Raw genomic sequence first — 10,314 nt, forward strand, 5'->3', positions numbered from 1 at the left:
TGGGTCAAAATCTGAGAACAATAGATTGGAATGTTACAACAATGGGTCAGAATCTGAGAACAATAGATTGGAATGTTACAGCAATGGACAGCAGGAGTTTCTCCTTTTGGTTTGGTTTAGTTACTGCAAATTATACTCGGCGAACATTAGTTCGGCGGATCTATTATGCACTGAAGATGATTCAAACAATTTACTATCCCAGCCTCGCTATTATTGGTGTCCCCAGTAAGTTTCTGTATCCAACTAATAGATTCATAAACCATATTTCACTGAATTAGTGTTCTTGTCATTTAAATCGTGAGAAGACTGAAGCCATTGTCTTCACTTTCTGTCACAAACTCTATTCCCTCTCCACGATCTGCAATCCCCTCACTGAGGCTGAACCAGGAAGTTTACAGCCTCTGGTATCTTTAATGCTGAGCTCAGTTCACCCCCATATTAACTCCATCTCCAACCCTTCATATTGTTACGGCCAGGTGAGGAGGGGTCACAGTCCTTCCTCTTAATTGACCGCAATAGTGTTTGGTCTTTTTTAACCGTGAACGTATTTACCATTTTTGTGATGTTTTACTTTTTACCTTTGGTGTGATAGTGAAGGAACCAATCGGAAAGGTTTTCTTGCGTTTAAACATGAAAGAGGTGAGTTTAATACACTTAACATCTAAACCCGATCAAAATAAAATAATAAAAATGTAAGTTATACAGTTATGCTGCCACTGACACAAGAATCTCACGTACACAAATATATTACAGAATGAGAAGTAAAATCGTGGCTGGATTAGAGTCCAGAATAAATCAAAACATAATATGCAGTCTGTGAGGTTTGATAATTCCCTGATCTTCCGGCTGAAGTTGTACTCTTGAAGTCTTTGGCTGGTCGAGGTGCCCATTGTGGCTGATCCACATGGCTCTGGATTTTCTTGAAGACAGACTGGTAGGTGGCCTTTTTCCCCTGGTGCCTCAGTCTGTAGCAATCTGTAGGTTTGGAGGGTCCACAGTCGCAAATAGTTTTCAAACTTGTGATGTCATCTGAAGAGAGACAGAAAGAGAATGGGGCTTGGGGTTGGTTGGGAGGGGGCGCGGGTGCGGTGGTGCTAGGGGTGGGGGGAAGGAAACCAACCTTCTGCTTCTTCCATTTTGAATCACTGGCTTGTCTGTCTTTGTCCAGGGGAAACTCCCAGCTTTCACAGAAATGGTCAGACAATCTCATGGCTGCCTCAATATATTTTCTGGAGCCTTCAAATGAGATTCAAGGTGAGGAATTACCATCTCCCCAGGTCTCAGGATGCCATTATTTACTCTTGGAGTAGTTTACGCTTTCAATAGTCAGTGTGTCAGGATGTCCTTGAATTCCATGCTAATGAATGCAATCTTAGCAAATTCATTCTCAAGAGCAAGCCATTATTTTGGGTCCAGGCTCATCCGACATGTGTCTCCTGTTGGAGACGTTGGAAAGTGAAAATGTGCTTCAGATACAAATTGCAGTGGCCATCTTGGCTGCCAGTTTTTTGCAGGATATTTTCCATTAAAACGTTAATGTAAGTTTCCAACTGATGAATTAAAATTCCTCATTGGCATATTGTGTTTCCTTGACATGAATAAAACCTCTGTAATATCTGCCTCAGCCTACCAGCTGCATAAACCCTCATCGTATCTTTGTTAAATCCACACTTGACTCTTCAAATTATATCCTGGCCGCCCTCCAGTTATAAATCTCCATAAACCACAGCCCATCCAGAACTCTGCTGCCTATATCTATCTCACACCAAATACCGATCACACATCACCCCTGTGCTCACTGATCAACAGTGCCTCTCGGTCTGGCAGCACCTTAATTTTAATATTCTCAGCCTTGTGTATGAATCCCTCCGTGTCCTCACCTGTCCAATTAATCCCATTCCCCTGTCCATTCCCCATAGTCTTGTAAATATTATGCCTTTGAGTCTGCTACCAATTCCATTTTTAAAGTGAGTTGCTTTCCCTCTCTATCTCCGCCAGCTGTGGTTTTCATTCTGCGGTCCCACCGTTGCCATCATTACAGAAACCTAGATCCATAAAATGATGTGAACTGACAGCTGGTCACTTATAGTGTGGTCAGCACAGTGTCCCATGTTGGGCAGGGATCTAGTCTGGGTGCCATGTATGTGTTGTTAGTGTGAGGAGGGGCTTGTACTGATGTTAATCAGCCATTTTAGCAGCATTGATGTGCGATTTTGAAACGTGGTCTGTGCATGTCCACTGACCACCTGTGTAAGTCACTCTCAGCAGAGCATAGATTCAGCAGCATGAGGAACCCCCACCCCACCCTCCCCCACTGACACCCCCGAAAGTTATTTCAAAGGATCAGGCATCCAACTTGCAGGTGAGGACCTTTTGACTTACTTTTGCCATTGTAAAGTTAGTGGAGGTGCTGTGGATAGTTTTCTGGAGGTTGTGTTGTGAGCTGCTGCAGACATTCAGGGAGGGCAGAGGATTTGGTGAACCAACTCTGGACGAGGCATGGGGACTGTAGTTACAGTGTCTCTGGGTCTGAAACATGACCAACAAATGGAGCAGAGGCAGCAGAGAAGGGAGTCTCTGTAAAGAGGGAGGAGGAGGGGGCTCTGTCCTTCCAACCCGGTTTTCCCAAGGGCATTTTTTTCTACCTACACCTAATCCAGGAGCAGTGTGTGAGGTGACTCTGATTCAATAAGGAAGTGGTCACAGAGCTGTGTCACCTCCTGTAACACGACCTGGAGCCTCACACCAGGGTGAGGACGGAGCTATCGGTGGCTGTTTAAGTCACAGTTTTATTGATCTTCACTGCATCCGGATCTTTCCCCAGGCAGGAGTGGGCGGCGTATCCAACATAGTCACAGAGAGTCATAGAGTCATTTACGACACAGGAGGAGACCAGTCGGACTCTCCATGTGTCTCTCTGTGTAACAATCCAGTCGGTCCCATTCCCCCACTCAATCCTCGTTACCCTGCAAGTTCATTTCCTTCAGGTGCCCATCCAATTTCCTTTTGAAATCATTGATTGTCTCGGCTTCCATCACCCTCATGGGCAGTGAGTTCCAGCTCATTACCATCCACTGTGTAAAAAAGTTCTTCCTCATATTCCCCCTGCATCTCTTACCCAAAACCTTTCATCTGTGTCCCCTATTCCGTGTTTCATCAGTTAATGGGAACAGTTTTTCCTTATCTATCTTACCTAAACCTATCATAATCTTGTACACTTCTTTCAAATCTCTCTCAATCTCCTTTACTCCAGGGAGAGCAACTCCATCTTCTCCAAACTAACCTTGTAACTAAAACACCCCAATCCCTGGAAGCATTCTTGTATTCTAGTAGAATCACATAAAGTTAAGGCACAGATATCAGCCACTTGGCCCATCTTGTCTGCGCCAGCCAGAAAACGATCCACCTATTCTAATCCCACCTTCCAGCATTTGGTGCGTAGAGCTGCAGATTACAGCACTTAAGGTGCATATCCAGACTATGTTTGAATGAGTTGAGGGTTTCTGACTCAACTATCCTTTCAGGCAGTGAATTCCAGTCCCCCACCACTCTCATCTCCCCTCTGATCTTTCTACCAATCACTTTAACTCTATTCCCCCTCTTCGATGTTATGGTGAATAGAGTCTTCACCTCCTCTCTATCCAGGCCCGTTATAATATTGTACATTTCAATCAGATCACCCCTCAGCCTTCTCTGTTCCAAGGAGAACAACCCCTGTCTATCCAATCTTTCTTCATAGCTGCATTTTTCTATTCCTGGCAACATCCTCATAAATCTCCTCTGTTCCCTCTCTAGTACAATTACATCCTTTCTGTACTGAGGAGACCAGAGCTGGACACAGCACTCAAGTTGTGGCCTAATCAATGAGTTATACAGTTCCAGCATAACCTCCCTGTTCTTGTATTCTGTACCTGGGCTAATAAAGGAAAGGATTCCATATGCCTTCCTAAACACCTTATCGATATCTGCTGCGACTTTCAGGGATGTGTGGACATTCAATCCAAGGTCCCTCACTTTCCCTACACATCTCAGTATTTTGACATTATTCCTGTATTCCTTGTTTGACCTCCACAAATGCATCACCTCATATTTCTCCAAGTTGAATTCCATTTGCCACGTTTCTGCCCATCTGACCAGGCCATCAATATATTTATGCAGTCTACAGCTATCCTCCTCGCTATCTACCACACGGCCAAGCTTCGTGTCGTCTGCAATCTTGATCATACCCCCTACATTTACGTCCAAATCGTTAACTTGCACCACAAAAAGCAGGGGACCCAGTACTGAGCCCTGTGGAACGCCACTGGAAACAGCCTTCCAGTCTCTAAAACAGCCGTCAACAATTACCCTTTCTTTCCTGCCACTGAGCCAATCTTGTATCCACCTTGCTGCATTTCCCTGGATCCCGTGGGATTTTATTTTTTGAACCAGTCTGCCACGTAGGACCTTGTCAAAAGCCTTGCTAACATCCAAGTAGACCACATCAACTGCACTACCCTCATTTATCTTCCTTGTTGCTTCTTCGATCAAGTTGGTGAAACAATATCTTCCCTTCACAAATCCATACTGACTATCCTAAATTAAGTAGAGGTGGTGAGTACAGAAGAAGGCAAGTTATGCCGAACCTTTATAAAGCTCTGGTTAGGCTCCAACTGGAGTACTGCATCCAGTTCCATTCACCATAGTTTAGGAAGGATGTGAGGGTCCTTGACAGGGTGTAGAGGAGATTTACTAGAATGGTTCCAGAGATGGAGGATTTTAGCGACAAAGTTAGTTTGGAAAAGCTGGGATTGTTTTTCTTGGAGTAAAGGAGATTGAGGGGAGATTTGATAGAGGTATACAAGATGATGTCATATTTGGATAAGGTAGACAGGAAAAGATGTTCCCATTAGTTCATGGTACAAGGACTAGAGTTAAGGTTGTGGCAAGAGATACAGGGGGATGCGAGGAACAACTTTTTTACAGAGCGAGTGGGAATGGCCTGGAAATCACTGCCTACGAGGGTGGTGGAAGCGGAGATGGTGAATGATTACAAAAGGATATTGGATGAACACTTGAGGGAAATCGACTTGCTGGTACATGGAGACAGAGCTGGGGAATGAGACTGACTGGATTTATCTACAAAGCTGGCATGGACTCGAAATGACTATGACTCTCTGACAGGGGATTACTATTACTACTGCTTTCCTATACTGGGAAAGTTTATAATGGACTGGGCAGTATCACCCTGGGCAGTCTTTGAGGTGGACAGGGGTAGACACTGGATGGGGGTCTGCTGATACCCCACCATCCTGAGGATATGACACAGAGCTGTCTTTGAGGTGGACAGGGGTAGACACTGGATGAGGGTCTGCTGATACCCCACCAGCCTGAGGATAGGACACAGGGCAGTCTTTGAGGTGGATAGGGGTGGACACTGGATGAGGGTCTGCTGAAACACCACCAGCCTGAGGATAGGACACAGGGCAGTCTTTGAGGTGGACAGGGGTAGACACTGGATGAGGGTCCGCTGAAACACCACCAGCTTGAGGTTAGGACATAGGGCAGTCTTTGTGGTTGACAGGGGTAGACACTGTATGAGGGTCCGCTGAAACACCACCAGTCTGAGGATAGGACACAGGGCAGTCTTTGAGGTGGACAGGGGTAGACGCTGGATGGCCTCGACCTGATGTTGGTCTGGGCTGATGCTGAATGATCCAATCTGGACACCTAGAAACGTGACATGATCTTGCACCAGCTGGGCCTTACGTGGATGGTCTTTTAGACTCGCTCCCAAAGTAGCTGCAGAAGTTCCAGTAAAAGGTTTAAATGTGTGGACACGGTCTGTGGGAATGAGGAGGCGATCATCAATTTATTTCAGCCAGCAGGAAGACTGTGAAAAGCTCATAAATTCCCCGGCCATATGTTTGTGTAAAATATTGCGGTTATTGTGGAATCCCTTGTAACAGACATATCCAGGGGTATCTTTGGACCTCAGAAGTGAATGTGAATTTAAATTGTTTCTCTAGTTTTACTGGGATACTCCAATAACCATTAGAGATATCCATGGTGCTGAAGACAGTCCTGTCGCTGGGAATCCGGGTGAGTAGGGTTGGTGTCTATCAGACAACCGGGTTCACACAGGGGTGACTGTGTTGAGTTTGTGGTGGTTAACAGTCAGTCTCCAGCTACCATCCCGTTTTCTAACTGGCCAAATGGGACAGTTAGTAGTGAATGTGTCTTTGTGAACTACACCCTGGTATAACAATAACCTGATAGTGTCTGGAATATATGATATAATCTCAGCTCGGTATGAATACTGCTTCATGGATCATGCAATGGTCAGTTAATTTCTTCAGGTCTGCTCATGTTTCCACAGTCATCTTTATGGGTTGTGAATACACTCAGCACCGACTCGAGAATCGCCTGCAGCTCAGGGTGATCAGAGGTGTCTGGTACCCACTCCTCTGATATTTTAATCATGAATATTGAGGTTACACTGGACACCAGAGTAGGGGTATGTTTTAATGTTCTACAATATACAAATATAGGGATAATCAATTACTGCTGATAACCTTTGAGCACATTACTGCCCAGTAGTCCCTGTCCATTATGCAGGATCATATAAAAGGGAGTCAGGACTTTGAAATGAACTCTGTTCCCTCTCCTACACCACTGTAAGATCTGATCTCGGGTCACAGTTTAACCAAAAGGAGGTCGAAGGGTCACAAGCAGTTTATTGCAGGGAAACTATTGGAAAATATTCAGAGGGACCGGATTAATCTCCACGTGGAGAGGCAGGGATTAATCAGGGATTGTCAGTATAGCTTTGTCAGGGGGAGATCGTGTCTAACTAACTTGATTGAATTTTTTAGAGGCATTGACTAGATGTGTAGATGAGGGTAAAGTAGTTGATGTATTCTACATTGACTTCGGTAAGACATTTGATAGGGTTCGACATGTGAGATTGGTTAAGAAGGGATCCAGGGCAATTTGGTAAATTGGATCCAAAATTGGCTCAGCAGCAGGAGGCAGAGGATGATTGTCAAGGGTTGTTTTTGCGAGTGGAAGCCTGTGACCAGTGGTGTACTGCAGGGATCGGTGCTGGGACCCTTGCTGTTTGTAGTGTACATTAATGATTTGGACGTGAATATAGGAGGTATGACCAGTAAGTTCGCAGCTGACACGAAAATCTTTGGTGTTGTAAATAGTGAGGAGGAGAGCCATCGATTACATGTCGGTTTAGATGGGCGAGTAAGATGGGCAGAGAAGTGGCAAATGGAATTTAATCCTGAGAAGTGTGAGGTGATGCATTTTGGGAGGACTAACAAGGCAAGGAAACATACAGTGGATGGTAGGACGCTAGTATGTACAGAAGGTCAGAGGGACCTTGGTGTACTTGTCCATAGATGACTGAAGGCAGCAGCATAGGTAGGCAATGTGGTTAGGAAGGCATTTGGGACACTTGCCTTTATTAGCTGAGGCATAGAATATAAGAGCAGGGAGGTTATGATGGAGCAGTATAAAAATCCAGTTAGGCCACAACTGGAGTACTGTGTATAGTTCTGGTTGCTGCATTATAGGAAGGATGTGATAGCACTGGAGGCGGAGCAGAATAGATTCACCAGGATGTTGCCTGGGCTGGACAATTTCAGCTGTGAAGAGCGACAGAAAAGTCCAGTGTTATTTCCCTTAGAGCAGAGAAGGATGAGAGGGGTCATGATTGAGGAATGCAAAATTATGAGGGGCATTGATAGGTTAGATAGGAATAATCTTTTTCCCTTAGCGGAGGGGTCAATAACCAGGGGCATAGATTTAAGGTAAGGGGCAGGAGGTTTAGAGGGGATTTGAGGAAAAGAATTTTCACCCAGAGGGTGGTTGGTATATGGAACACACTGCCTGAAGGGGTGGTAGAGGCACGAACACTCACATTTCAGAAATATTGAGATGAGCACTTGAAACGCCATACCAAACAAGGCGACAGGCCAAGTGCTGGAAACTGGGATAGGAATAGTTAGGTGCTTGATGGCTGGCACAGACACAGTGGGCCGGAGGTCATGTTTCTGTGCTGTATATCTCTATGACTCTATTGAGGACTAACAGTTCAAATACCGCACAACATCAGAATAAATATAGTGGACATACGACCTGTGGCAGGTGAGAATGGCTTTCTGGTTATGGATCAGATGTTAGAAGCTATTATTAAAGACGTTATAGTCGGGCAGGTAGAAACATTCAAGGTGATCAGGCAGAGTCAACATGTTTTTGTGAAAGGGAAATCATGTTTAACCAATTTATTGGAGTTCTTTGAATAAGTAACATGTGTTGTTGGTAAAGGGGAACTGGGAGATGTTCTGTACTTAGATTTCCAGAAGGCATCTGATAACGTTCCACATCAAACGTCATTGTGGAAAATAAAAGCTCATGGTGTATTGGGTAACATATTGGCATGGATGGAAGATTGGCGAACTAACAGGAAACAGCGTAGGCATAAATGAATCATTATTATGGCTGGCAAGATGTAACGTGTGGTGTGCCAGAGGGGTCAGTGCTGGGGACTCAACTTTTTACAATTTATATTAATGATTTTGATGAGTGAACCGAAGGTATGCTTGCTAAATTTGCTAATGATTCCAAGATAGTTAAGAAGATAAATTCTGAAGAGGACATAAGGACGCTACAAAGGGATATAGATAGGTTAAGTGAGTGGTCAAAGATCCAGCAAATGGAGTATAATGTGGGAAAAGGTGAAATTGTCTATTGTGGCAGGAAGGTCTGACTGTCACCTCGAGACTTGACTATTCTAACACACTGCTGGCTGCTCTCCCACATTCTACTCTCTGTAACATTGTGATCATGCAAAGCTCTGCTGCCAACTTCTAATTTACACCAGATTCTGTTCACCCAACATCCCTGTGCTCACTTACCTACATTGGCTCTTGGTCCAGTCACACCTCAATTTTACTATTCTCACTCGTATGATCAAATCCCTCCACGGCCTCAGCCCTCTGATTATCCCAATCCCCTGCCCATTTCCAATATTCCTGAAACGTGTTCATCTTAAAATCTTTATCTAATTCCATTTTAAAGTGAGTTCCTTCCCTCTGTCTCTCTCTCTAATCACACATTTCATCTCTCCAGCTCCACTGGTGCTGTGCAAGTTTGGATCCAGAAAATGGTGTGAGCTGCACTGCCGGTCACATCCAGCACATTGTACAGGAAACCCAGGCTGGCCGGGGTGCTAGCGTGGGTGTAACGTGTGTGTGTCTGTAGTGTGAGGAAGGTCTGAATATGGGGTCAATCAGCCATTCCATCAGCTTTGATGGACGTCTTTGAACCTTGGTCTTTGCATGTCCACTGACCGACTGTGTTAGTCACTCTCAGCTGAACAGACATTCAGCAGCACGAGGAACCCCCTCTAGTGTTATTTAAAAATACCAGGCATCCAACTTACAGGTGAGGGGCTTTTGACTTACTTCTGCTATTGTAATGTTATTGGAGGTGCTGTTAATCGTTTTCTGGAGATTGTGTTGTGAGCTGCTGCAGACATTCAGGGAGGACAGAGGATTTGGTGACCCAACTCTGGACAAGGTATGGGGACTGTAGTTACAGCGTCGCTGGGTCTGTAACATGACCAACACATGTAGCAGAGGCTGCAGAGAGGGGAATCTCTGTAAAGAGGGAGAAGGCGGGGGCTCTGCCCTACCCACCCCTTGATTTCCAAGAGCACAAAGAGCAGTGGTCCTAATACCGAGCCCTGGGGAACACCACTGTATACTCCCATCGTGTCTGAACAACAACCTTTCACCACTTCTCTCTGTTTACTGTTCCTTAGTCAATGTTATATCCACACTGTCACTGTCCCTTTAATCCATAGGGTACAGTTTTCCTAACCTGTCTATTGAATGTCACTTTATCAAACACCTTTTGAATGTCCATATATATAACTTCAATCTCACCACCCTCATCAACCCTCTCCATTGTTTTATCAAAGAACTCCATCATGTTTACCTCACCACCACCTCTCTCCACTCCTCCACTGTTGTTCAATTATCAGACTGATTATCCGACACCCAGTACTGGATGAGCAGAAATGTCCTCCAATTAAATATTGGGAAGGTTGAAGCCATTGTTATCACTCCCCACTCCAACTCTGTCCCCTTGCTATTGATTCCATCCCTCTCCCTGGTAACAGTCTGAGATTCAGAAAGTCTGTTTTCAACCTTGGTGTCACGGTTGACCACAAAATGAGCTTATAACATAATATTCAGTCTATCACTACGACCGCCTGTTTCCACCTCAGTAACAGCACGCAACATCACCCCTGTCTCAGCC

Source organism: Heterodontus francisci, unplaced genomic scaffold, assembly GCF_036365525.1.
Source record: "Heterodontus francisci isolate sHetFra1 unplaced genomic scaffold, sHetFra1.hap1 HAP1_SCAFFOLD_288, whole genome shotgun sequence".
Taxonomy (NCBI): Eukaryota; Metazoa; Chordata; class Chondrichthyes; order Heterodontiformes; family Heterodontidae; genus Heterodontus; species Heterodontus francisci.